We start from the raw sequence: 27,532 nt of genomic DNA, 5'->3' as shown, positions 1-27,532 counted from the left end.
TGTCAGATCTCCACTCAGCTGGGAGTCTGGACTGTATCATGTCAGATCTCCACTCAGCTGGGAGTCTGGACTGTATCATGTCAGATCTCCACTCAGTCTGTACTGGGAGTCTGGACTGTATCATGTCAGATCTCCACTCAGTCTGTACTGGGAGTCTGGACTGTATCATGTCAGATCTCCACTCAGCTGGGAGTCTGGACTGTATCATGTCAGATCTCCACTCAGCTGGGAGTCTGGACTGTATCATGTCAGATCTCCACTCAGTCTGTACTGGGAGTCTGGACTGTATCATGTCAGATCTCCACTCAGCTGGGAGTCTGGACTGCATCATGTCAGATCTCCACTCAGTCTGTACTGGGAGTCTGGACTGTATCATGTCAGATCTCCACTCAGCTGGGAGTCTGGACTGTATCATGTCAGATCTCCACTCAGTCTGTACTGGGAGTCTGGACTGTATCATGTCAGATCTCCACTCAGCTGGGAGTCTGGACTGCATCATGTCAGATCTCCACTCAGTCTGTACTGGGAGTCTGGACTGTATCATGTCAGATCTCCACTCAGCTGGGAGTCTGGACTGTATCATGTCAGATCTCCACTCAGTCTGTACTGGGAGTCTGGACTGTATCATGTCAGATCTCCACTCAGTCTGTACTGGGAGTCTGGACTGTATCATGTCAGATCTCCACTCAGCTGGGAGTCTGGACTGTATCATGTCAGATCTCCACTCAGCTGGGAATCTGGACTGTATCATGTTAGATCTCTACTCAGTCTGTACTGGGAGTCTGGACTGTATCATGTTAGATCTCCACTCAGTCTGTACTGGGAGTCTGGACTGTATCATGTCAGATCTCCACTCAGCTGGGAGTCTGGACTGTATCATGTCAGATCTCCACTCAGCCTGTACTGGGAGTCTGGACTGTATCATGTCAGATCTCCACTCAGCTGGGAGTCTGGACTGTATCATGTTAGATCTCTACTCAGTCTGTACTGGGAGTCTGGACTGCATCATGTCAGATCTCCACTCAGTCTGTACTGGGAGTCTGGACTGTATCATGTCAGATCTCCACTCAGCTGGGAGTCTGGACTGTATCATGTCAGATCTCCACTCAGCTGGGAGTCTGGACTGTATCATGTCAGATCTCCACTCAGTCTGTACTGGGAGTCTGGACTGCATCATGTCAGATCTCCACTCAGTCTGTACTGGGAGTCTGGACTGTATCATGTCAGATCTCCACTCAGCTGGGAGTTTGGACTGTATCATGTCAGATCTCCACTCAGTCTGTACTGGGAGTCTGGACTGTATCATGTCAGATCTCCACTCAGCTGGGAGTCTGGACTGTATCATGTCAGATCTCCACTCAGCTGGGAGTCTGGACTGTATCATGTCAGATCTCCACTCAGCTGGGAGTCTGGACTGCATCATGTCAGATCTCCACTCAGTCTGTACTGGGAGTCTGGACTGTATCATGTCAGATCTCCACTCAGCTGGGAGTTTGGACTGTATCATGTCAGATCTCCACTCAGTCTGTACTGGGAGTCTGGACTGTATCATGTCAGATCTCCACTCAGCTGGGAGTCTGGACTGTATCATGTCAGATCTCCACTCAGCTGGGAGTCTGGACTGTATCATGTCAGATCTCCACTCAGTCTGTACTGGGAGTCTGGACTGTATCATGTCAGATCTCCACTCAGCTGGGAGTCTGGACTGTATCATGTCAGATCTCCACTCAGTCAGAAGTTAACAGACTTGAATAATGTGACACGGCATGTAGGAACTGTTAAATGACTTATTACTATATCCAGACAGGCTAGAAAACTTTACAATGCTAGAAGATACCGGTGGCTTCCAGCTTTGTAGACTAACTTTCCTTGCTTACAGCTGAAGCCAACATCCATTCACTCCCGCTAGTACCATGTTTGTGATAATACGCTAACCATTACGCAAAACATCCTAATTTCCAAACTGATTCAAAAGTGATTGCCATCAAAACGTTATTAATTCACTTAAATTGCTCTCTCTCACGTCTCTCCGTGAATGATGTCATTACTGGTTAAAGAGCGAGCACACACTTTTTATTGTTTTATTTTTTACATTTTACCCCGTTTTCTCCCCAATTTCGTGGTATCCAATTGTTTAGTAGCTACTATCTTGTCTCACTACAACTACAACTCCCGTACGGGCTCGGGAGAGACGAAGGTTGAAAGTCGTGCGTGAAAGTCATGCGTCCTCCGATACACAACCCAACCAGCCGCACTACTTCTTAACACAGCGCCATCCAACCCGGAAGCCAGTCGCACCAATGTGCCGGAGGAAACACCGTGCACCTGGCAACCTTGGTTAGCGTGCACTGCCCCCGGCCCGCCACAGGAGTCGCTGGTGCGCGATGAGACAAGGATATCCCTACCGGCCAACCCCTCCCTAACCCGGACGACGCTAGGCCAATTGTGCGTCGCCCCACGGACCTCCCGGTCGTGGCCGGTTACGACAGAGCCTGGGCCCGAACCCAGAGTCTCTGGTGGCACAGCTTTTATAAAACACTTTTATAAAATACGTTACTTCTATGCAGATGTTTATCACTACAATAAAATGAGTCCCAATTGGAAGGGAAACAGATTGTTTGCCATCTGAAGCCAAAACAAGCTCAACTCAATGCATTCTCTTACTCCTATTCAATATGCATTCCCCTGTATTGTGAATAGGCTACATCTGGATTTTTACCAGTTTATCAATATATTTACCATTCAAACACACACACACACACACACACACACACACACACACACACACACAACGTGCAACAATAGAAACCGAGAGACATGAGAGTGGGGGATGGGGGATGAAGAGAGGTGGCGTTATATTGTCATGAGATAACAAAGTGACATCACATTCATCATTAGGTGGAGAACACAGAATCTCCCCTCTCTGTATCTCAGAAAAACCCTGCATTTACTGGAACAGTTCAATACATCGCCAGAGGTCAGAGGTCAGCGTGATGATAGCCAATCTCAGTCTCACAGTAGCCAACCAGAGGGAGAGGCCTGACAGAGCGTGGGATGAGAGAGACACGCCGCCCACATCCTGTTTTCTAGGGCCTAGTACTGCCTGGAAAGCAGGCCATCCAGGGGAAACACACACACCTCAGGCTTACCGTTCACCCCTGCTGTGCTTGGCGCTGTGTCAGCACTCTCACAACCCATTATGTTTCCTCTGAAACTCTCCATAATAAAACAGTAACACTATCTACCAGGTAGAACAGCCAATAGAAACTAACTCTGTTGACAGTCCAAATAACTTGGCCACAGCAACACCAGGGGCCTCTGGGTGGCTCACAAGAAGGTAGGGAGATAAACTGTGTCCAGCTGAAGAAAACTGTTCTGGCACAGACATCAGATGTCTCTTTCACACTTTAGGGCCAACCCAAACCATACTGTGGTGGCTCAGATCTTTACACATTTTCCACAGTTTCCAGCAACTATGGGTGATGGTGGACACACAAACAGACCAGCTCAGTACAGCTTGGTTTGACTCAGTAATGGTGAAAAACCCATTACAGGAAGGTATGTCTCCAGGAACAGGGTTGGAGTTAAAACCTATAGGACGGTATCTCTCCAGGAACAGGGTTGGAGTTAAACCCGACAGCACGGTATCTCTCTAGGAACAGGGTTGGAGTTAAACCCTATAGGACGGTATCTCTCCAGGAACAGGGTTTGAGGTAAACCCGACAGCACGGTATCTCTCCAGGAACAGGGTTGGAGTTAAACCATACAGGACAGTATCTCTCCAGGAACAGGGTTGGAGTTAAACCCTACAGGACAGTATCTCTCCAGGAACAGGGTTGGAGTTAAACCCTACAGGACAGTATCTCTCCAGGAACAGGGTTGGAGTTAAACCCTACAGGACAGTATCTCTCCAGGAACAGGGTTGGAGTTAAACCTACAGGACAGTATCTCTCCAGGAACAGGGTTGGAGTTAAACCTACAGGAAGGTATCTCTCCAGGAACAGGGTTGGAGTTAAACCCTACAACACGGTAACTCTCCAGGAACAGGGTTGGAGTTAAACCTACAGGAAGGTATCTCTCCAGGAACAGGGTTGGAGTTAAACACTACAGGACAGTATCTCTCCAGGAACAGGGTTGGAGTTAAACCCTACAGGACAGTATCTCTCCAGGAACAGGGTTGGAGTTAAACCCTACAGGACAGTATCTCTCCAGGAACAGGGTTGGAGTTAAACCTACAGGACAGTATCTCTCCAGGAACAGGGTTGGAGTTAAACCTACAGGAAGGTATCTCTCCAGGAACAGGGTTGGAGTTAAAAACTACAACACGGTAACTCTCCAGGAACAGGGTTGAAGTTAAACCCTATAGGACGGTATCTCTCCAGGAACAGGGTTGGAGTTAAAACCTACAGGACAGTATCTCTCCAGGAACAGGGTTGAAGTTAAACCCTATAGGACAGTATCTTTCCAGGAACAGGGTTGGAGTTAAAACCTACAGGACAGTATCTCTCCAGGACCAGGGTTGGAGTTAAACCTACTATAGACAATCCAGTGAATGACAAAGGGCTTCTAAAGAGAGGTCAAATGTTTGGTGCTGGTACACACTAATCTGGGGTTTGACCTGCCTCAGCTAGCGGCTGAGCTTCAGCTCTCATTCTCACTGAGCCTAAATGAACCCTGATTTATAACTGACCCATTTACGTGGGTTGTGGTTTTATTTCCCAATAGACTTTGTGTCCAGTCAGACAGAGTTTTAGCTGCTATGTTGAGGAGCAGATTGGTAAATGAGTCTGCGGTGTTATATGTAACGTACACAAACCTCAGTATTTTACAACTTCCTGCATGTGCAATACTCTGGACCACAATCCAGTTCATCTCTCTCGCCCCCTCTCAGATTGCCATCTTGGAAGGAGAGATACCAAACTACTGGTTTCCAAATCACTGGAGAATCTGCTCAGGAAATCAGGAAATGAAAATTCCAAAGGACAGCTCAAAGGAAATCTCTCTCTCTCCCCTGATCTGATTTGACCTAGTTTGGAGGTTGAGCTCAAAAACGTGACGGCCAAAATAAGCCGCTGTGTTCGTTCAGTCCCAGGTCCCTCTCATTACATAGGACACATTCCTGGGGCAGTGGCGCTCTCTGGGGTCTTGTTGGACAGAAATCGTATGTACCCTGATACCACTGCCTGTACCCACCTAGAGGGGTACTGAGTGTGTAGTATACCCCAACACAACCCAGAGGAGCACAGTCTCTCTCTCTCAGCACCACAACACCTGTCTAATGCTCTGATAGGCTTTACTGTAACCATACCAGACACATGGAAACTCCACTGATTGTGTTCCCTACAAGAGGGCAACAGCTGTGTGCTGACTGGGTGAATACTGTGTGTAGCCTAATGTGAATAGATGTGAATACGGCAAATACTTGTACTATTGTGTGTGTAGTGAGGATGTGCAGTAATGTGTAGTAATCACTGTGTGTAGTGAGGATGTGTAGTAATGTGTAGTAATCAGTGTGTGTGTAGTGAGGATGTGTAGTAATGTGTAGTAATGTGTAGTAATCACTGTGTGTAGTGAGGATGTGTAGTAATGTGTAGTAATCAGTGTGTGTGTAGTGAGGATGTGTAGTAATGTGTAGTAATCAGTGTGTGTGTAGTGAGGATGTGTAGTAATGTGTAGTAATCAGTGTGTGTGTAGTGAGGATGTGCAGTAATGTGTAGTAATCACTGTGTGTAGTGAGGATGTGTAGTAATGTGTAGTAATCAGTAAGTGTGTAGTGAGGATGTGTAGTAATGTGTAGTAATGTGTAGTAATCAGTAAGTGTGTAGTGAGGATGTGTAGTAATGTGTAGTAATGTGTAGTAATCAGTAAGTGTGTAGTGAGGATGTGTAGTAATGTGTAGTAATCAGTGTGTGTTTAGGGAGGATGTGTAGTAATGTGTAGTAATCAGTAAGTGTGTAGTGAGGATGTGTAGTAATGTGTAGTAATCAGTAAGTGTGTAGTGAGGATGTGTAGTAATGTGTAGTAATCAGTGTGTGTTTAGGGAGGATGTGTAGTAATGTGTAGTAATGTGTAGTAATCAGTAAGTGTGTAGGGAGGATGTGTAGTAATGTGTAGTAATCAGTAAGTGTGTAGTGAGGATGTGCAGTAATGTGTAGTAATGTGTAGTAATCAGTAAGTGTGTAGGGAGGATGTGTAGTAATGTGTAGTAATGTGTAGTAATCAGTAAGTGTGTAGTGAGGATGTGTGGTAATGTGTAGTAATGTGGAGTAATCAGTAAGTGTGTAGTGAGGATGTGTGGTAATGTGTAGTAATCAGTAAGTGTGTAGGGAGGATGTGTAGTAATGTGTAGTAATCAGTGTGTGTGTAGTGAGGATGTGTAGTAATGTGTAGTAATCAGTGTGTGTTTAGGGAGGATGTGTAGTAATGTGTGGTAATGTGTAGTAATCAGTACGTGTGTAGTGAGGATGTGTAGTAATGTGTAGTAATGTGTAGTAATCAGTAAGTGTGTAGGGAGGATGTGTAGTAATGTGTAGTAATCAGTAAGTGTGTAGTGAGGATGTGTAGTAATGTGTAGTAATCAGTAAGTGTTCCAGTGAGGATGTGTAGTAATCAGTAAGTGTGTAGTGAGGATGTGTAGTAATCAGTAAGTGTTCCAGTGAGGATGTGTAGTAATCAGTAAGTGTGTAGTGAGGATGTGTAGTGAGGATGTGTAGTAATCAGTAAGTGTGTAGTGAGGATGTGTAGTGAGGATGTGTAGTAATCAGTAAGTGTGTAGGGAGGATGTGTAGTAATGTGTAGTAATCAGTAAGTGTGTAGGGAGGATGTGTAGTAATGTGTAGTAATCAGTAAGTGTGTAGTGAGGATGTGTAGTGAGGATGTGTAGTAATCAGTAAGTGTGTAGGGAGGATGTGTAGTAATGTGTAGTAATCAGTAAGTGTGTAGTGAGGATGTGTAGTGAGGATGTGTAGTAATCAGTAAGTGTTCCAGTGAGGATGTGTAGTAATCAGTAAGTGTGTAGTGAGGATGTGTAGTAATCAGTAAGTGTGTAGTGAGGATGTGTAGTAATCAGTAAGTGTTCCAGTGAGGATGTGTAGTAATCAGTAAGTGTGTAGGGAGGATGTGTAGTAATCAGTAAGTGTTCCAGTGAGGATGTGTAGTAATCAGTAAGTGTGCAGTGAGGATGTGTAGTAATGTGTAGTAATCAGTAAGTGTTCCAGTGAGGATGTGTAGTAATCAGTAAGTGTGCAGTGAGGATGTGTAGTAATCAGTAAGTGTTCCAGGGAGGATGTGTAGTAATCAGTAAGTGTTCCAGTGAGGATGTGTAGTAATCAGTAAGTGTTCCAGTGAGGATGTGTAGTAATCAGTAAGTGTTCCAGGGAGGATGTGTAGTAATCAGTAAGTGTGTAGGGAGGATGTGTAGTAATCAGTAAGTGTGTAGGGAGGATGTGTAGTAATCAGTAAGTGTGCAGTGAGGATGTGTAGTAATCAGTAAGTGTTCCAGTGAGGATGTGTAGTAATCAGTAAGTGTGCAGTGAGGATGTGTAGTAATGTGTAGTAATGTGTAGTAATCAGTAAGTGTGTAGGGAGGATGTGTAGTAATCAGTAAGTGTTCCAGTGAGGATGTGTAGTAATCAGTAAGTGTGCAGTGAGGATGTGTAGTAATCAGTAAGTGTTCCAGTGAGGATGTGTAGTAATCAGTAAGTGTTCCAGTGAGGATGTGTAGTAATCAGTAAGTGTGCAGTGAGGATGTGTAGTAATCAGTAAGTGTGTAGGGAGGATGTGTAGTAATCAGTAAGTGTTCCAGTGAGGATGTGTAGTAATCAGTAAGTGTTCCAGTGAGGATGTGTAGTAATCAGTAAGTGTGTAGTGAGGATGTGTAGTGAGGATGTGTAGTAATCAGTAAGTGTGTAGTGAGGATGTGTAGTGAGGATGTGTAGTAATCAGTAAGTGTGTAGGGAGGATGTGTAGTAATCAGTAAGTGTTCCAGTGAGGATGTGTAGTAATCAGTAAGTGTGCAGTGAGGATGTGTAGTAATCAGTAAGTGTGCAGTGAGGATGTGTAGTAATCAGTAAGTGTTCCAGTGAGGATGTGTAGTAATCAGTAAGTGTGTAGTGAGGATGTGTAGTAATCAGTAAGTGTGTAGGGAGGATGTGTAGTAATCAGTAAGTGTTCCAGTGAGGATGTGTAGTAATCAGTAAGTGTGTAGTGAGGATGTGTAGGGAGGATGTGTAGTAATCAGTAAGTGTGTAGTGAGGATGTGTAGTGAGGATGTGTAGTAATCAGTAAGTGTGTAGTGAGGATGTGTAGGGAGGATGTGTAGTAATCAGTAAGTGTGTAGTGAGGATGTGTAGTGAGGATGTGTAGTAATCAGTAAGTGTGTAGGGAGGATGTGTAGTAATCAGTAAGTGTTCCAGTGAGGATGTGTAGTAATCAGTAAGTGTGTAGTGAGGATGTGTAGGGAGGATGTGTAGTAATCAGTAAGTGTGTAGGGAGGATGTGTAGTAATCAGTAAGTGTTCCAGTGAGGATGTGTAGTAATCAGTAAGTGTGCAGTGAGGATGTGTAGTAATCAGTAAGTGTGCAGTGAGGATGTGTAGTAATCAGTAAGTGTTCCAGTGAGGATGTGTAGTAATCAGTAAGTGTGTAGTGAGGATGTGTAGTAATCAGTAAGTGTGCAGTGAGGATGTGTAGTAATCAGTAAGTGTTCCAGTGAGGATGTGTAGTAATCAGTAAGTGTGTAGGGAGGATGTGTAGTAATGTGTAGTAATCAGTAAGTGTGTAGGGAGGATGTGTAGTAATCAGTAAGTGTTCCAGGAATATGTTTCTCCTCCATGTGTGCATCCCAAATGGCATCCTATTCCCTACATAGTGCACCCCTATCGACCCTAGTCAAAATTAGTGCACTTTAAAGGGCACAGGGTTCCATTTGGGACTGAACCATTATCTTTTCCATTGAACCAGCAGCACCCATCTGGCCTTTCAGAGTTCCATTAGACCTGATTACCCTCTTCCTCTCCCTTTCCCCCCTTACTCCTACTGTCCCATCTTATCTCCAAAATGCAATGTAACCACAATGAGCCCTGGTCCTGTCTGTCTGTCCGTCATCCCCCTCTACCTCATGGCTTGTGCAGAAGGGGCGAGTAGAGAGCATCCATCCACCCCAGCTAAAAGCATAGCTAATGTCCAGTTCAGTACCCCTCCCCACCAAAAGACATGTCTCTATAGATTTGCCTAAACCAATCAGGGAGCCTAGTGTCCAGCATGCTTCACTTCATGGTGAAACACAATGCATTTAAACAGATACATACATAGACTCACTCACAGCACACTATTAGCTACAGGTCTATTGACATGGGATCTCATTTACCAGAGCGGTTGTCTGCCTGAACAGGTGATTTATAAAGAGACTGGTCATTGCTCTTTAATCTCCACATCTCACTGGATCTCTTCAGTGGTGCAGCTATAGACTCCCCCTTACCTCCCCTTCACATATTTTGGAAGAGTGGCCCAGTCCAACACATGCAAGCATCCACGCACACAGACAGACGCACACCCCCTGACAAGACCCCCTTTACAAGGCAGAACAGCAGCAGTGAGTTGTAAAGGAATGCCAGTCAGTCAGTCAGTCAGTCAGTCAGTGAGTCAGTCAGTGATGCAGACAACGTGGCACTGGGCACGGAGTCCAAAACACAGCCTCCTCCTTACCTACAGCCCACTGACCTTTAGGCTGACCTGGGTCACCTCTCGTAGACACACACTTCCCTTTAGTTCACCCTGTCATTCAGCACCGGACCGGACAGAACCACCATGATGATATCATCAGTTATGGACCACACAGAGAGACAATGGACTCAGTCTCAACCTGGCCTGGTGAGGAGGTGGTAGGGAGGAGGAGAGGAGGAAGGGGAACAGGCTCTGTGTTTGTCTGGGGAGGTGTGGGACAGTGAATGGGTGGATGGCAGGAGAACACAGAAGCTGTGTGACGAGTCAGTGGGATGATCACAGATCCTCTGTGTGTAGAACAGAGTATGTCAGAGGAGAGAGGAGTGTAGCGTGCCCATTTTGGAGTGACTTTCCCAAAGGCAGGAGTGTCGGACATCTTGCCCGCTACAGTACAGCTCCAGTACCGCTACAGTACAGCTCCATTACCACTCCATTATCACTCCAGTACAGCTCCATTACCACTCCAGTACCGCTACAGTACAGCTACAGTACAGCTCCAGTACAGCTCCATTACCACTCCATTACCGCTCCAGTACAGCTCCATTACCGCTCCATTACCACTACAGCTCCATTACCACTCCAGTACAGCTCCATTACCACTACAGTACAGCTCCATTACCACTACAGTACAGCTCCATTACCGCTCCATTACAGCTCCATTACCGCTCCAGTACCTCTCACTTCACGAGCTCAGTCCATGCCCGGCTCAGCATGCATTTGTAGTTTACGTGTGTGCTGCTAAAGCCCCTTGCTTTAGTTACTGTCATGGAGTTCACTAAATATTATCATAAAGAAACTGATAAAAACACACAGGTGAAAAATCAAGGTGACTTACAAAGATGAGGACCAAGAGAAAGAGAGGGAGTGCAGTGATGTAGTGTCCACAACTAAAGATGAGAGGGAGTGTGGTGATGTAGTGTCCACAACTAAAGATGAGAGGGAGTGTGGTGATGTAGTGTCCACAACTAAAGAAGAGAGGGAGTGTGGTGATGTAGTGTCCACAACTAAAGAAGAGAGGGAGTGTGGTGATGTAGTGTCCACAACTAAAGAAGAGAGGGAGTGTGGTGATGTAGTGTCCACAACTAAAGAAGAGAGGGAGTGTGGTGATGTAGTGTCCACAACTAAAGAAGAGAGGGAGTGTGGTGATGTAGTGTCCACAACTAAAGAAGAGAGGGAGTGTGGTGATGTAGTGTCCACAACTAAAGAAGAGAGGGAGTGTGGTGATGTAGTGTCCACAACTAAAGAAGAGAGGGAGTGTGGTGATGTAGTGTCCACAACTAAAGAAGAGAGGGAGTGTGGTGATGTAGTGTCCACAACTAAAGAAGAGAGGGAGTGTGGTGATGTAGTGTCCACAACTAAAGAAGAGAGGGAGTGTGGTGATGTAGTGTCCACAACTAAAGAAGAGAGGGAGTGTGGTGATGTAGTGTCCACAACTTAAGAAGAGAGGGAGTGTGGTGATGTAGTGTCCACAACTAAAGAAGAGAGGGAGTGCGGTGATGTAGTGTCCACAACTAAAGAAGAGAGGGAGTGTGGTGATGTAGTGTCCACAACTAAAGAAGAGAGGGAGTGTGGTGATGTAGTGTCCACAACTTAAGAAGAGAGGGAGTGTGGTGATGTAGTGTCCACAACTAAAGAAGAGAGGGAGTGTGGTGATGTAGTGTCCACAACTAAAGAATCATTGTGGAATCTGAAAAGGCATCCCGAAAGCATGATGGTGTACTTACTACGTGCTCATGCAAAAATAAAGGAACGAGGTGGGTAGTTAACTATAACATTTCCCTTCTATTATCTATAAAATAGGCCATTATTGATTTAGGCCCAGTAGGCCTGGCATTACCTCTTTCAAGAAGCTTTCTGTTTTGATAGGGTTATTTTACCTCAAATCCTTTACGCCAACTGACAAAAACAAGTATGCATCTCTGCCCAGCCTGGCAAGAGCAGCCCGAAGGTGTTATCATCCCCAGTGGCTCTGCCAGGTCTGAGAGGATGTTCTCTACTGCTGCCCTGCTCTCCAGACACCAACACATGGGTCTGAAGCCACAGACTGGCCAAACACATGTTTCTAAAGATACATTTAAAGGCACTGTAGATGGAGCCCAATAAGGCATTTATTTAATTTGTAAATAATTAGTAAGTCACAGTCTATATGTGTAATGTACAGAATATAATGATTGAATACAACTAAGCGTTGTTTAAATGCTGAGTGCTTAATGTCCCTGCCAGCTTAGTGTGTCACACTCCCAAATGCTTCACTATGTATTTCTTTGTAGCTGTAGCCTTGAAATAATTGAAATAATACAGCCTAAATAATTCATTTTGGTTCCTTCTTTGTCTCCCTGTCTGTCTCCTGACCTATTTAGAGTGGTTATATGCTGTTTAATATGACATGTGGCCTATTTGAAATGATGAGCACTTCTTACATTCACCTTTTCATGTTTTTCATTATCATCATTTTCATTCAAATCATATGGTTTGGTTTCAATACTTTAAAACAGAATGGTAGGTCCAGGTAAATAGGACCTACCATTCGGGAAAAAATAGTTAAATTGTGAGTGTAATGAATGGAGTGAATTTGTAGCAGCAGTATTTTCCTGTGAGCGAGGAGAGGTTTTTAGAGGAGCGGATGGAAAGGACGTGAAGAGCACAAGCAGCTCTCCATGAGGAGCTAGATTTCAGACCGCTCAACTCTGCTCACATGCTCTGGGTTAGAAGAACAGCAGGGACAGTGACATTCCTTCAACAAGGACAGTTCCGTATCCTTGGCTCTAGGGGCTTTCTTTTTCTCAGGCCCAGGAACAACTCCTAGCCTGGTCCCAGACTTGTTTATGCTGTAGAACCGTAAGAGACCATGCGACGATAGGAGCACAAACAGATCTGGGACCAGGCTATCAGTTCTGACCAAAACTAAAGCAGAGCTGAATTCCTCCTGACAAAACACCACCACCACTGTCCAAAGAACACCTACAGACCCATGTTATTCTGTGGAATCATCTGCTGCCCTGGTATAACGGAGCAGAACCTGAACTATCCACCGTTCTACAACCTGGTCATAAACGCCTGGATGCTAACTGAACCTTTCACCTTTTATTAGCCTACCTTTCACCTTTTATTAGCCTACCTAGATATTAGCCTACCTTTCACCTTTTATTAGCCTACCAAGATATTAGCCTACCTTTCACCTTTTATTAGCCTACCAATATATTAGCCTACCTTTCACCTTTTATTAGCCTACCAAGATATTAGTCTAACTTTCACCTTTTATTAGCCTACCTAGATATTAGCCTAACTTTCACCTTTTATTAGCCGACCCAGGATAGTATTGTAATGTATTGTATTGAGTAACAGGTCCATCCTTCATCACAGTATTTCAGTACTCATAACAGGATAGTATTGTATTGAGTAGCAGGTCCATTCTTCATCAGACAGTATTTCAGTACTCATAACAGGATAGTATTGTATTGTATTGTATTGAGTAGCAGGTCCATTCTTCATCAGACAGCATTTCAGTACTCATAACAGGATAGTATTGTATTGAGTAGCAGGTCCATCCTTCATCAGACAGTATTTTAGTACTCATAACAGGATAGTATTGTATTGAGTAGCAGGTCCATCCTTCATCAGACAGTATTTCAGTGCTCATAACAGGATAGTATTGTATTGAGTAGCAGGTCCATCCTTCATCAGACAGTATTTCAGTGCTCATAACAGGATAGTATTGTATTGAGTAGCAGGTCCATTCTTCATCAGACAGTATTTCAGTGCTCATAACAGGATAGTATTGTATTGAGTAGCAGGTCCATCCTTCATCAGACAGTATTTCAGTGCTCATAACAGGATAGTATTGTATTGAGTAGCAGGTCCATCCTTCATCAGACAGTATTTCAGTGCTCATAACAGGATAGTATTGTATTGAGTAGCAGGTCCATTCTTCATCACAGTATTTCAGTGCTCATAACAGGATAGTATTGTATTGAGTAGCAGGTCCATTCTTCATCAGACAGTATTTCAGTACTCATAACAGGATAGTATTGTATTGAGTAGCAGGTCCATTCTTCATCAGACAGTATTTCAGTACTCATAACAGGATAGTATTGTATTGTATTGTATTGAGTAGCAGGTCCATTCTTCACCACAGTATTTCAGTGCTCATAACAGGATAGTATTGTATTGTATTGTATTGAGTAGCAGGTCCATTCTTCACCACAGTATTTCAGTGCTCATAACAGGATAGTATTGTATTGAGTAGCAGGTCCATCCTTCATCAGACAGTATTTTAGTACTCATAACAGGATAGTATTGTATTGAGTAGCAGGTCCATCCTTCATCAGACAGTATTTCAGTGCTCATAACAGGATAGTATTGTATTGAGTAGCAGGTCCATCCTTCATCAGACAGTATTTCAGTGCTCATAACAGGATAGTATTGTATTGAGTAGCAGGTCCATTCTTCATCACAGTATTTCAGTGTTCATAACAGGATAGTATTGTATTGAGTAGCAGGTCCATTCTTCATCAGACAGTATTTCAGTACTCATAACAGGATAGTATTGTATTGAGTAGCAGGTCCATTCTTCATCAGACAGTATTTCAGTACTCATAACAGGATAGTATTGTATTGTATTGTATTGAGTAGCAGGTCCATTCTTCACCACAGTATTTCAGTGCTCATAACAGGATAGTATTGTATTGAGTAGCAGGTCCATTCTTCATCAGACAGTATTTCAGTACTTATAACAGGATAGTATTGTATTGTATTGTATTGAGTAGCAGGTCCATCCTTCATCACAGTATTTCAGTACTCATAACAGGATAGTATTATATTGAGTAACAGGTCCATCCTTCATCAGACAGTATTTCAGTACTCATAACAGGATAGTGTTGTATTGTATTGAGTAGCAGGTCCATCCTTCATCAGACAGTATTTCAGTACTCATAACAGGATAGTATTGTATTGTATTGTATTGAGTAGCAGGTCCATCCTTCATCAGACAGTATTTCAGTACTCATAACAGGATAGTATTGTATTGAGTAGCAGGTCCATCCTTCATCAGACAGTATTTCAGTACTCATAACAGGATAGTATTGTATTGAGTAACAGGTCCATCCTTCATCAGACAGTATTCAGTACTCATAACAGGATAGTATTGTATTGTATTGTATTGAGTAGCAGGTCCATCCTTCATCAGACAGTATTTCAGTACTCATAACAGGATGGTATTGTAATGTATTGTATTGAGTAACAGGTCCATCCTTCATCAGACAGTATTTCAGTACTCATAACAGGATAGTATTGTATTGTATTGTATTGAGTAGCAGGTCCAGCCTTCATCAGACAGTATTTCAGTGCTCATAACAGGATAGTATTGTATTGAGTAGCAGGTCCATTCTTCATCAGACAGTATTTCAGTGTTCATAACAGGATAGTATTGTATTGTATTGTATTGAGTAGCAGGTCCATCCTTCATCAGACAGTATTTCAGTACTCATAACAGGATAGTATTGTATTGAGTAGCAGGTCCATCCTTCATCAGACAGTATTTCAGTACTCATAACAGGATAGTATTGTATTGAGTAGCAGGTCCATCCTTCATCAGACAGTATTTCAGTACTCATAACAGGATAGTATTGTATTGAGTAACAGGTCCATTCTTCATCAGACAGTATTTCAGTACTCATAACAGGATAGTATTGTATTGAGTAACAGGTCCATCCTTCATCAGACAGTATTTCAGTGCTCATAACAGGATAGTATTGTATTGAGTAACAGGTCCATCCTTCATCAGACAGTATTTCAGTGCTCATAACAGGATAGTATTGTATTGAGTAGCAGGTCCATCCTTCATCAGACAGTATTTCAGTGTTCATAACAGGATAGTATTGATCTGACGTAGATGCATTATCTCCAGCCTGGCAGATGTTATTACTGCAGCAATGAAAATGGATCGTGTGTGTGTGTGTGTGTGTGTGTGTGTGTGTGTGTGTGTGTGTGTGTGTGTGTGTGTGTGTGTGTGTGTGTTTGTGTGTGTGTGTGTGTGTGTGTGTGTGAGAAAACAGACGCATGCGAACACATGCACACACAAACACGTATGAATGCATTCTCACACACACACACACACACACTTTAAAATTGTACAGAGTTCAATTCTGTATTTGCTTTTAAAGGAAAAGTGTACACAAACACAGCCCACACAGACACAATGAATTAAATGAAATGCTACAGACAGCTAATAATGACAATAATCACATTGTAACAAATCAAAATGACTAACCTGGGTGAACAATCCTTAAAAGTACGTCAGCTCCTGTCTTCCCCCTCTCCTATCCGTTGGGCACCTCGCTCTCCTCAATCAGCTAGTCCGGCCTGTTAAGCCTAGCGACAGCATGGCCAGCGAAGGAGAGAGGGAGGCAGCCGGCTCCTCCAGCAGACCAGAAAGAGAGAGAGGTGCTGTCTGTCTACCCTACTGTACCACACAGAACTCACTACGCAGCCTGTCTGCTCCAAGCACAAAGCCAGCCACAGTCCATCTGGAGAGAAACACTTATTCACGCACCCCTCTCTCTCTCTCTCTCTCTTTCCCAACCCCATCCCTCCCTCCCCTCTTGCTCAGTCCCTCTCTCCTCTGCCGTGGCTATCATTAACATAGAGGCTCCACCCAGTGGCCATCCTCTATTCCTTCTCTTCTTTTTCATTTCTTCTCCTCCACCTGTCTGTCTCTTCCCCCACTCACACTGAAACACACACATTCACACTGAAACACACACATTCACACTGAAACACACACACTCACACTGAAACACACACATTCACACTGAAACACACACATTCACACTGAAACACACACATTCACACTGAAACACACACACTCACACTGAAACACACACACACTCACACTGAAACACACACACTCACACTGAAACACACACACTCACACTGAAACACACACACTGAAACACACACACTCACACTGAAACGCACACACTCACACTGAAACGCACACACTCACACTGAAACGCACACACTCACACTGAAACGCACACACTCACACTGAAACGCACACACTCACACTGAAACGCACACACTCACACTGAAACGCACACACTCACACTGAAACGCACACACTCACACTGAAACGCACACACTCACACTGAAACGCACACACTCACACTGAAACGCACACACTCACACTGAAACGCACACACTCACACTGAAACGCACACACTCACACTGAAACGCACACACTCACACTGAAACGCACACACTCACACTGAAACGCACACACTCACACTGAAACGCACACACTCACACTGAAACGCACACACTCACACTGAAACGCACACACTCACACTGAAACGCACACACTCACACTGAAACGCACACACTCACACTGAAACGCACACACTCACACTGAAACGCACACACTCACACTGAAACGCACACACTCACACTGAAACGCACACACTCACACTGAAACGCACACACTCACACTGAAACGCACACACTCACACTGAAACGCACACACTCACACTGAAACGCACACACTCACACTGAAACGCACACACTCACACTGAAACGCACACACTCACACTGAAACGCACACACTCACACTGAAACGCACACACTCACACTGAAACGCACACACTCACACTGAAACGCACACACTCACACTGAAACGCACACACTCACACTGAAACGCACACACTCACACTGAAACGCACACACTCACACTGAAACGCACACACTCACACTGAAACGCACACACTCACACTGAAACGCACACACTCACACTGAAACGCACACACTCACACTGAAACGCACACACTCACACTGAAACGCACACACTCACACTGAAACGCACACACTCACACTGAAACGCACACACTCACACTGAAACACACACACTCACACTGAAACACACACACTCACACTGAAACACACACACTCACACTGAAACACACACACTCACACTGAAACACACACACTCACACTGAAACACACACACTCACACTGAAACACACACACTCACACTGAAACACACACACTCACACTGAAACGCACACACTCACACTGAAACGCACACACTCACACTGAAACGCACACACTCACACTGAAACGCACACACTCACACTGAAACGCACACACTCACACTGAAACGCACACACTCACACTGAAACGCACACACTCACACTGAAACACACACACTCACACTGAAACACACACACTCACACTGAAACACACACATTCACACTGAAACACACACACTCACACTGAAACACACACACTCACACTGAAACACACACACTCACACTGAAACGCACACACTCACACTGAAACGCACACATTCACACTGAAACACACACACTCACACTGAAACACACACACTCACACTGAAACGCACACACTCACACTGAAACGCACACACTCACACTGAAACGCACACACTCACACTGAAACGCACACATTCACACTGAAACGCACACACTCACACTGAAACGCACACATTCACACTGAAACGCACACACTCACACTGAAACGCACACACTCACACTGAAACGCACACACTCACACTGAAACACACACATTCACACTGAAACGCACACACTCACACTGAAACGCACACACTCACACTGAAACACACACACTCACACTGAAACACACACACTCACACTGAAACACACACACTCACACTGAAACACACACACTCACACTGAAACACACACACTCACACTGAAACACACACACTCACACTGAAACGCACACACTCACACTGAAACACACACATTCACACTGAAACGCACACACTCACACTGAAACACACACACTCACACTGAAACACACACACTCGCACTGAAACACACACACACACTGAAACACACACACACTTGCACTGAAACACACACACACACAGTTGTTCATCTGAGAAGGTAGTGTATTCAGGCATACCAAGCTCAGAGTTGTATTCAGATCTTAACAAGAGACCCTCAGATAAATATGGAGCCTTTCAACACAACAAACATGACTGTTATGTATGAACGTATGTTCCATGATGTCATTACACTGTACTGACACTTATCAAAGTACAATCTCCGTAGCTATGACAACCTCCTACTCTGATACTGAGATGAAGAATACATTTATGAATACAAGAGGAATGGTTCTTGAAAGTGAATGCATAATGTCGTTGTTTGACTAGTGACTCTGTGAAGTCATCTCTTACCATCTCTAGAGGGACAGTGGGTGGGCACTAGGCTACATGAGCTCTTGTTATGACTCAGGCCTATGAGTCTGGGCTTCTGTCACCAGTCTGAGTCACAGCTACATACTTCACCGTCTCAGGGAGTCACTCCATCAAACCCCAGAGTCTCAGAGAGCCACTACCTCAAAGCCCAGAGTCTCAGAAAGCCACTACCTCAAAGCCCAGAGTCTGAGAGCCACTACCTCAAAGCCCAGAGTCTGAGAGCCACTACCTCAAAGCCCAGAGTCTGAGAGCCACTACCTCAAAGCCCAGAGTTGCAGACAGCCACTAGCTCAAAGCCCAGAGTTGCAGACAGCCACTAGCTCAAAGCCCAGATTCTTAGACAGCCACTAGCTCAAAGCCCAGAGTCTGAGAGCCACTACCTCAAAGCCCAGAGTCTCAGAGAGCCACTACCTCAAAGCCCAGAGTCTGAGAGCCACTACCTCAAAGCCCAGAGTCTGAGAGCCACTACCTCAAAGCCCAGAGTCTGAGAGCCACTACCTCAAAGCCCAGAGTTGCAGACAGCCACTAGCTCAAAGCCCAGAGTTGCAGACAGCCACTAGCTCAAAGCCCAGATTCTTAGACAGCCACTAGCTCAAAGCCCAGAGTCTGAGAGCCACTACCTCAAAGCCCAGAGTTGCAGACAGCCACTACCTCAAAGCCCAGAGTCTCAGAGAGCCACTACCTCAAAGCCCAGAGTCTGAGAGCCACTACCTCAAAGCCCAGAGTATGAGAGCCACTACCTCAAAGCCCAGAGTCTCAGACAGCCACTAGCTCAAAGCCCAGAGTCTGAGAGCCACTACCTCAAAGCCCAGAGTTGCAGACAGCCACTACCTCAAAGCCCAGAGTCTCAGAGAGCCACTACCTCAAAGCCCAGAGTCTGAGAGCCACTACCTCAAAGCCCAGAGTCTGAGAGCCACTACCTCAAAGCCCAGAGTATGAGAGCCACTGCCTCAAAGCCCAGAGTATGAGAGCCACTGCCTCAAAGCCCAGAGTCTCAGACAGCCACTACCTCAAAGCCCAGAGTCTCAGAGAGCCACTGCCTCAAAGCCCAGAGTATGAGAGCCACTGCCTCAAAGCCCAGAGTCTCAGACAGCCACTACCTCAAAGCCCAGAGTCTCAGAGAGCCACTACCTCAAAGCCCAGAGTCTCAGAGAGCCACTGCCTCAAAGCCCAGAGTCTGAGAGCCACTACCTCAAAGCCCAGAGTCTCAGAGAGCTACGGGCCCTGGTCCAAAGTAGAGCACTATAAGCCTGGGTGCCATTTGGGAGCAACAAGAGTCTCACTTCCCCTTTCAGACAATAATACAGCTTTATAATAATAATAAGTTAGCTAGTAGTTTGGATGAGACGACAACAACCTTAGTAAGTCGAAAATAATAACAAAAAAACTCACGTTTCAGTTCCTGCTCAGAACATTCTCTCTAGCTGACCTATGAGACAGGAACTTCTAAAGGTGTGTGTGTGTTTATAAGCATGCATGTGTGTGCTTGCATCTGCTGGTGGTTCAATATTCCCACTTCTTCAATATTGCCAGTAAAGAAATATTAGGTTTCAGTTATTATAGTTATTATAGACGCGTCAACTATTTCTCTCTATACCATTTGTATTTCATATGCCTTTGACTATTGGATGTTCTACTAGGTACTTTAGTACTGCCAGCCTAATCTCGGGGGTTCATAGGCTTGAAGACATAAACAGCTGCTGGCAAACGCAGTAAAGTGCTGTTTGAATGAATGCTTACGAGCCTGCTGCTGCCTACCACGGCTCAGTCAGACTGCTCTATCAAATATCAAATCATAGACTTCATTTGAATATAATAAACACATAAATATGAGCCTTTGGTCATTAATATGGTCGAATCCAGAACTATCATTTCGAAAACAAAAAGTTTATTCTTTCAGTGAAATACGAACCGTTCCGTATTTTATCTAACGGGTGGCATCCATCAGTATAAATATTCCTGTTACATTGTACAACCTTCAATGTTATGTCATAATTATGTACAATTCTGGCAAATTAGTTTGCAACGAGCCGGCCGGCCCAAACTGTTGCATTCACCCCGACTCTGTGTGCAATGAACGCAAGAGAAGTGACACAATTTCCCTAGTTAACATTGCAGGTTTAAAAAAATGTACTTCTGTGTATTGATTTCAAGAAAGGCATTGATGTTCATGGTTAGGTACATTTGTGCAAAGATTGTGCTTTTTTCGTGAATGCACCTTTGTTAAATCATCACCCGTTTGGCGAAGTTAAAGTAGGCTGTGATACGATGATAAATTAACAGGCACCGCATTGATTATATGCAACGCAGGACAAGTTAGATAAACTAGTAATACCATCAACCATGTGTAGTTAACTAGTGATTATGTTAAGATTGTTTTTATAAGATAAGTTTAATGCTAGCTAGCAACTTACCTTGGCTCCTTGCTGCACTCGTGTAACCGGTAGTCAGCCTGCCACGCAGTCTCCTCGTGGAGAGCAATGTAACCGATTAGCGATTATTATGAAAACGGCCCTAATTCAATCGGCCATGCCGGTCGACCACTACTAGACACATTGAGATGATGAAAAAAGTAACATCCCAACGTTGATATAAAGGCTCCTACAGTGGTAGGAAGACAGACCCTTCTGGGACCTACATCATCAATAGCTAGTCATTAACCCCCTAGGAGCTCTCCCTTAAAGGGAAACTTCACCAGGTTTCTACTTTATATTCATCATCTCCAGGACCACCCCAACATTAACATCTGTGAAAATGACAGGGTTCTATGTTTTGTGGTAAAACCGATAGAGGAAGATGAGTGTTTCCAATGACATCATCGGTGTGCATCGTGTGATTTTGACCAATTGTGAGACGGCATGATGATGTCATGGAAACACTTATCTTCCTCTTTTTTTACTACAAAACACAGAAACGTGCCACTTTCACACATGGTGATGTTGTGGTGGTGCTGGAGATGAATATAAAGTATCCCTTTAAGGATAACAGGATCATACAGATTGACTCCCTAGCTAGAGACGTGGTCTCATGATCCAGCCCATGTGGTTTCAACTGGGCCAGGGGAAATGACTCTAGCTGACCTATGAGAAAGGAACTTCTAAAGGTGTGTGTGTGTGTTTATACGCATGCACGTGTGTGCTTGCATATGTGTGTCGATGCAAGCCCTTACGCGCGCGCGTGCGTGCGTGTGTGTGACTGTCATTGTCAGCACAAGGCAGAGAGAGGAGCTGGTGGTTTTTATAGTAAGTGTGCTGTATAGGCCTAGAGATGTATACAGGTTCCAGCGGCTGGGAACCAGTACTGTGCTCTGGTACAGTGGAAGTAGGGGTTCAACCGGTACTGTGCTCTGGTACAGGGGGAGTAGGGGTTCAACCGGTACTGTGCTCTGGTACAGGAGGAGTAGGGGTTCAACCGGTACTGTGCTCTGGTACAGGGGGAGTAGGGGTTCAACCAGTACTGTACTCTGGTACAGGGGGATTAGGGGTTCAACCGGTACTGTGCTCTGGTACAGTGGAAGTAGGGGTTCAACCGGTACTGTGCTCTGGTACAGGGGGAGTAGGGGTTCAACCGGTACTGTACTCTGGTACAGGGGGAGTAGGGGTTCAACCAGTACTGTACTCTGGTACAGGGGGAGTAGGGGTTCAACCGGTACTGTACTCTGGTACAGGGGGATTAGGGGTTCAACCGGTACTGTACTCAGGTACAGGGGGAGTAGGGGTTCAACCAGTACTGTACTCTGGTACAGGGGGAGTAGGGGTTCAACCGGTACTGTGCTCTGGTACAGGGGGAGTAGGGGTTCAACTGGTACTGTACTCTGGTACAGGGGGAGTAGGGGTTCAACCAGTACTGTACTCTGGTACAGGGGGAGTAGGGGTTCAACCGGTACTGTACTCTGGTACAGGGGGAGTAGGGGTTCAACCGGTACTGTACTCTGGTACAGGGGGAGTAGGGGTTCAACCAGTACTGTACTCTGGTACAGGGGGAGTAGGGGTTCAACCGGTACTGTACTCTGGTACAGGGGCAGTAGGGGTTCAACCAGTACTGTACTCTGGTACAGGTGGAGTAGGGGTTCAACCAGTACTGTACTCTGGTACAGGGGGAGTAGGGGTTCAACCAGTACTGTACTCTGGTACAGGGGGAGTAGGGGTTCAACCAGTACTGTACTCTGGTACAGGGGGAGTAGGGGTTCAACCAGTACTGTACTCTGGTACAGGGGGAGTAGGGGTTCAACCGGTACTGTGCTCTGGTACAGGGGGAGTAGGGGTTCAACCGGTACTGTACTCTGGTACAGGGGGAGTAGGGGTTCAACCAGTACTGTACTCTGGTACAGGGGGAGTAGGGGTTCAACCAGTACTGTACTCTGGTACAGGGGGAGTAGGGGTTCAACCAGTACTGTACTCTGGTACAGGGGGATTAGGGGTTCAACCAGTACTGTACTCTGGTACAGGGGGAGTAGGGGTTCAACCAGTACTGTGCTCTGGTACAGGGGGAGTAGGGGTTCAACTGGTGCTGTGCTCTGGTACAGGGGGAGTAGCAGTTGAACCGGTGCTGTGCTCTGGTACAGGGGGAGTCGGGGTTCAACCGGTGCCCTACTCTGGTACAGGGGGAACAGCAGTAGACTGGGCCTCTCTGCTAAACCAACACACACAACATAAACATCCTGAAATCCTGGTAGTGGTGGGAGTGAAGGAGTAGGGTGAAGTTGACCTACACACTGATTATTTCCCTCACTAATGGTTAAGGTTAGGAATGAGGGAGGGGAAGCTGATTCTAGATATGCACCAAGGGGAAGCGTCACCATGTATCTACAACAGCCATCTTTGCTCCATGTTGATGCTGAAGCCCCTGATGCCTCGTCATACTGTCAACATCCCCACTGGCATTATAGGCCGTCCACACCAGTAGCTGACACAGAGCCAGCCACACACAGTGGTTGTCACACAAGACAGACAGGCACACACTATCCCACCCACCCGGGCCGTGTGTGTGTGTGTGTGTGTGTGGTACCCCGCCCTCCAACACAGACACACACGTCACTTCCTGCCAGGCTCATTGGGAGCTCTGCTGGCTTCCTGTTGTGGCCGTTTCTCACAGCTCTAGGGCAGAGAGAAAGCGCAGAGTGAGCGGCAGTCAGTCAACGCCCTGACTGTGGGAAAGGTGTAGTGCACCCCAACACAACCTCCTCCTCCTTCATGACCACAGTCCTCCACCCTCCACTCTGAGGAGCAGGACCTCTTTTGTTTTCCACTGTCCACACTTGCAAATGACGTAGGATCAAAAAATGGGTTGTGTATTGTTTGCTAGTATAATGGAACATAGGCTGAGATGCATCATCTCCAGACTATAGCCATTAGTCAGACTGACCCCAAAGCCAAGCAACGATGCTTCACACAGCTGTCTGGGACAGCATCATCACATAGCTTCCATCTCTAACATTGTTCCTATGGTCTCTCTTTCTCCTGCTCCCTTTAATACTCTCTCTTTCACACGGAGACACACAGGAGACACACAGGAGACACACAGGAGACACACAGGAGACACACAGGAGACACACGGAGACACACGGAGACACACGGGAGACACACAGGAGACACACAAAGACACACAGGAGACACACAAAGACACACAGAGACACACAGGAGACACACAGGAGACACACAAAGACACACAGAGACACACAGAGACACACAGGAGACACACAGGAGACACACAGGAGACACACAAAGACACACAGAGACACACAGAGACACACAGAGACACACAGGAGACACACAGGAGACACACAGAGACACACAGGAGACACACAGATACACACAGAGACACACAGAGACACACAGGAGACACACAGGAGACACACAGATACACACAGAGACACACACAGAGTAATCTATTATTCCAGTCACATTACCAAGCACACAATAGAGATCCCATCAGTGAATACTATGGGTAGGCACTCTAGCATGTACAGCTCTATATGTAATAGATCAAAAAAACATCCTTTCACTTTAACCTCCCTCCCCCACAGCCCAAACAAATCAAGTTCCTAAAAGTACACAACCAAAGCATGGGCAGCCCAGCCACAACATTTGAATGGCACATTTTCAGAGTTCTTGAAATGCGTCGCTACAGAGGTCACAACAAAACTGACTGTTAGCAGCAGCACTGCAGACGTTACAGTCTGTAACACAGGGACCCCATCAACAGCACTGATCAGTGACTTCTGCTGTTATGACAAACATTCAACCTGTTGCTACCTGTTCTAGAACTGTAGAAGACAAGGAGAGAGAGAGAGAGAGAGAGGAGGAAGGAAAGAGATGGCTTGGTTCCACTGAGCCCGCCTGCGTCCAATGTGACTGCCAGAGAGAAAGGTGCCTGTCCTGGGGAAATGTTATCAGCACAGTAACCAGGCCTAGAGACAGAGAGTCCAAATGGTACCCGATGCCCTATTTAGTTCACTCACAAAACTAATATTAGACAGCAAGGCTCTTGATCCGGAGGGGATTCTCTGCTCTTACCAAGAGGAGCTTGATTGCAAGAGGCTAACCACTTAGCTAGATAACTAGCTACTAAGTTAGCAAACCAAATGCACAACTGCAGACCATTTAGCACATTCTAGACAGTTAACTTAATAGTTAGAAGATATCTAGCTGGCAAACATTTAGTTGTGAATTCCATACTGTAACTAAATCATCTGGCATGTGGTATACTGTCAGTCAGAGGGGTTCAGTCAGTCAGTCATTCAGAATGGTTCAGTCAGAGGGGTTCAGTCAGTCAGAGGGGTTCAGTCAGTCAGTAATTCAGAATGGTTCAGTCAGTCAGAGGGGTTCAGTCAGTCAGAGGGGTTCAGTCAGTCAGAGGGGTTCAGTCAGTCAGAGGGGTTCAGTCAGTCAGTCAGTCAGTCAGTCAGTCAGAGGGGTTCACAGTAGAGGTCAACCGATTAAAATCGGCATGGCCGACTAATTTGGGCCGACTTCAAGTTTTCATAACAATCGATAATCTGCCTTTTTGGAAGCCGATTACATTGCAATCCACGAGAAAACGGCTTGGCAGGCTGACCACCTGTTACTCCACGAGGAAACGGCTTGGCAGGCTGACCACCTGTTACTCCACGAGGAAACGGCTTGGCAGGCTGACCACCTGTTACTCCACGAGGAAACGGCTTGGCAGGCTGACCACCTGTTACGTTCGTGCAGCATCAAAAGGACCTTGTGGCTGCAAGGAGCCAAGGTAAGCTGCTACCTAGCATTAAACTGATCTTATAAAAAACAATCATTCTTCAGATAATCACTAGTTAACTACACATGGTTGATGATATTACTAGGTTATCTAGCGTGTCCTGCGTTGCACATAATCAATGTGGTGCCTGTTAATTTATCATCGAATCACAGCCTACTTCGCCAAACGGGTGATGATGATTTAACAAATCACAATCATTGCAATAATGTCCCAAACCATAAACATCAATGTCTTTCTTAAAATCAATACAAAATAATATATTTTTTAAACCTGTATATGTAGTTAAAATAAATGCATGTTAGCAGGCAATATTAACTAGGGAAATTGTCACTTCTCTTGCGTTCAGTGCAAGCAGAGTCAGGGTATATGCAGCAGTTTCCGGATTTGACCATATTAATGACCTAAGGCTCGTATTTCTGTGTGTTTATTATATTATACTTAAGTGTATGATTTAATATTTAATAGAGCAGCCTGACAGAGCGATGGTAGGCAGCAGCAGGCTCGTAAGCATTCATTCAAACAGCAACTCTTAGCAATGCTTGAGGCACAGTGCTGTTTATGACTTCAAGACTATCAACTCCAGAGATTAGGCTGACAATACTACAGTGCCCATAAGAACATCCAATAGTCAAAGGCATATGAAATATAAATGGTATAGAGATAAATAGTCCTATAATTCCTATAATAAGTACAACCTAAAACTTCTTAACTGGGAATATTGCAGACTCATGTTAAAAGGAACCACCAGCTTTCATATGTTCTCATGTTCTGAGCAAGGAACTGAAACGTTAGCTTTACTTTCTTGTCCATCACTGTGTTTTTGCATTATTTAAACCAATTTCAACATGTTTCATGATTTATTTGAGACTAAATTAATATATGTATTATATTAAGTTAAAATAAAAGTGTTCATTGAGTATTGTTGTAATTGTCATTTATTACAAATATATATACATAAAATAATTGGCCAATTAATCGGTATCGGCTTTTTTTGGTCCTCCATTAATTTTTGGGGTCCTCCGATAATCAGTATCGGTATGGGTGTTGAGAAATCATTATCGGTCGACCTCTAGTTTACAGTTCCTCTAACAGGATTAACAAGGACGTGAAGTGGGCTAAAACTGTGAATTATAACGACCCACAGGTTCACCAAACCATAGATGAAAAGAACATTAAACAATACAGGCAACATGAAGGCCTCCTCTTTCCACTACAGACATCAAAGGCGACAGGGTCTTTCATAGGAAAATGACACATTTAATGGTTATGACTAACGGAAATTGCTAGCCTAATAAGAGGGGGGGATCTTGCTTAAAGAATGAAGCATTGACTGAAATTA

The 27,532-nt window shown here is 45.0% G+C and overlaps 1 protein-coding gene across 4 annotated transcripts in view; it reads right to left on the bottom strand.

Annotated features, from left to right (window-relative positions):
- The window catches only part of LOC110487087 (cytohesin-1), a 128,092-nt gene that overhangs the window by 50,547 nt on the left and 50,013 nt on the right, over window positions 1-27,532 (bottom strand). The window contains exon 1 of one of the 4 annotated variants that reach the window (XM_036941849.1): window positions 15,991-16,121. The exons of the other annotated variants lie outside the window; for them this stretch is intronic. The gene's annotated coding sequence lies outside the window, so the exon portion shown is untranslated. Of the gene's footprint in view, window positions 1-15,990; window positions 16,122-27,532 lie in introns of those variants that run through there. 4 annotated transcript variants of the gene reach the window in all.

Source organism: Oncorhynchus mykiss, chromosome 13 (genome assembly GCF_013265735.2).
Source record: "Oncorhynchus mykiss isolate Arlee chromosome 13, USDA_OmykA_1.1, whole genome shotgun sequence".
NCBI classification, from domain to species: Eukaryota; Metazoa; Chordata; class Actinopteri; order Salmoniformes; family Salmonidae; genus Oncorhynchus; species Oncorhynchus mykiss.
The sequence above is the reverse complement of the archived record's forward strand: the minus strand, read 5'-3'. Positions and strand labels throughout refer to the sequence as shown.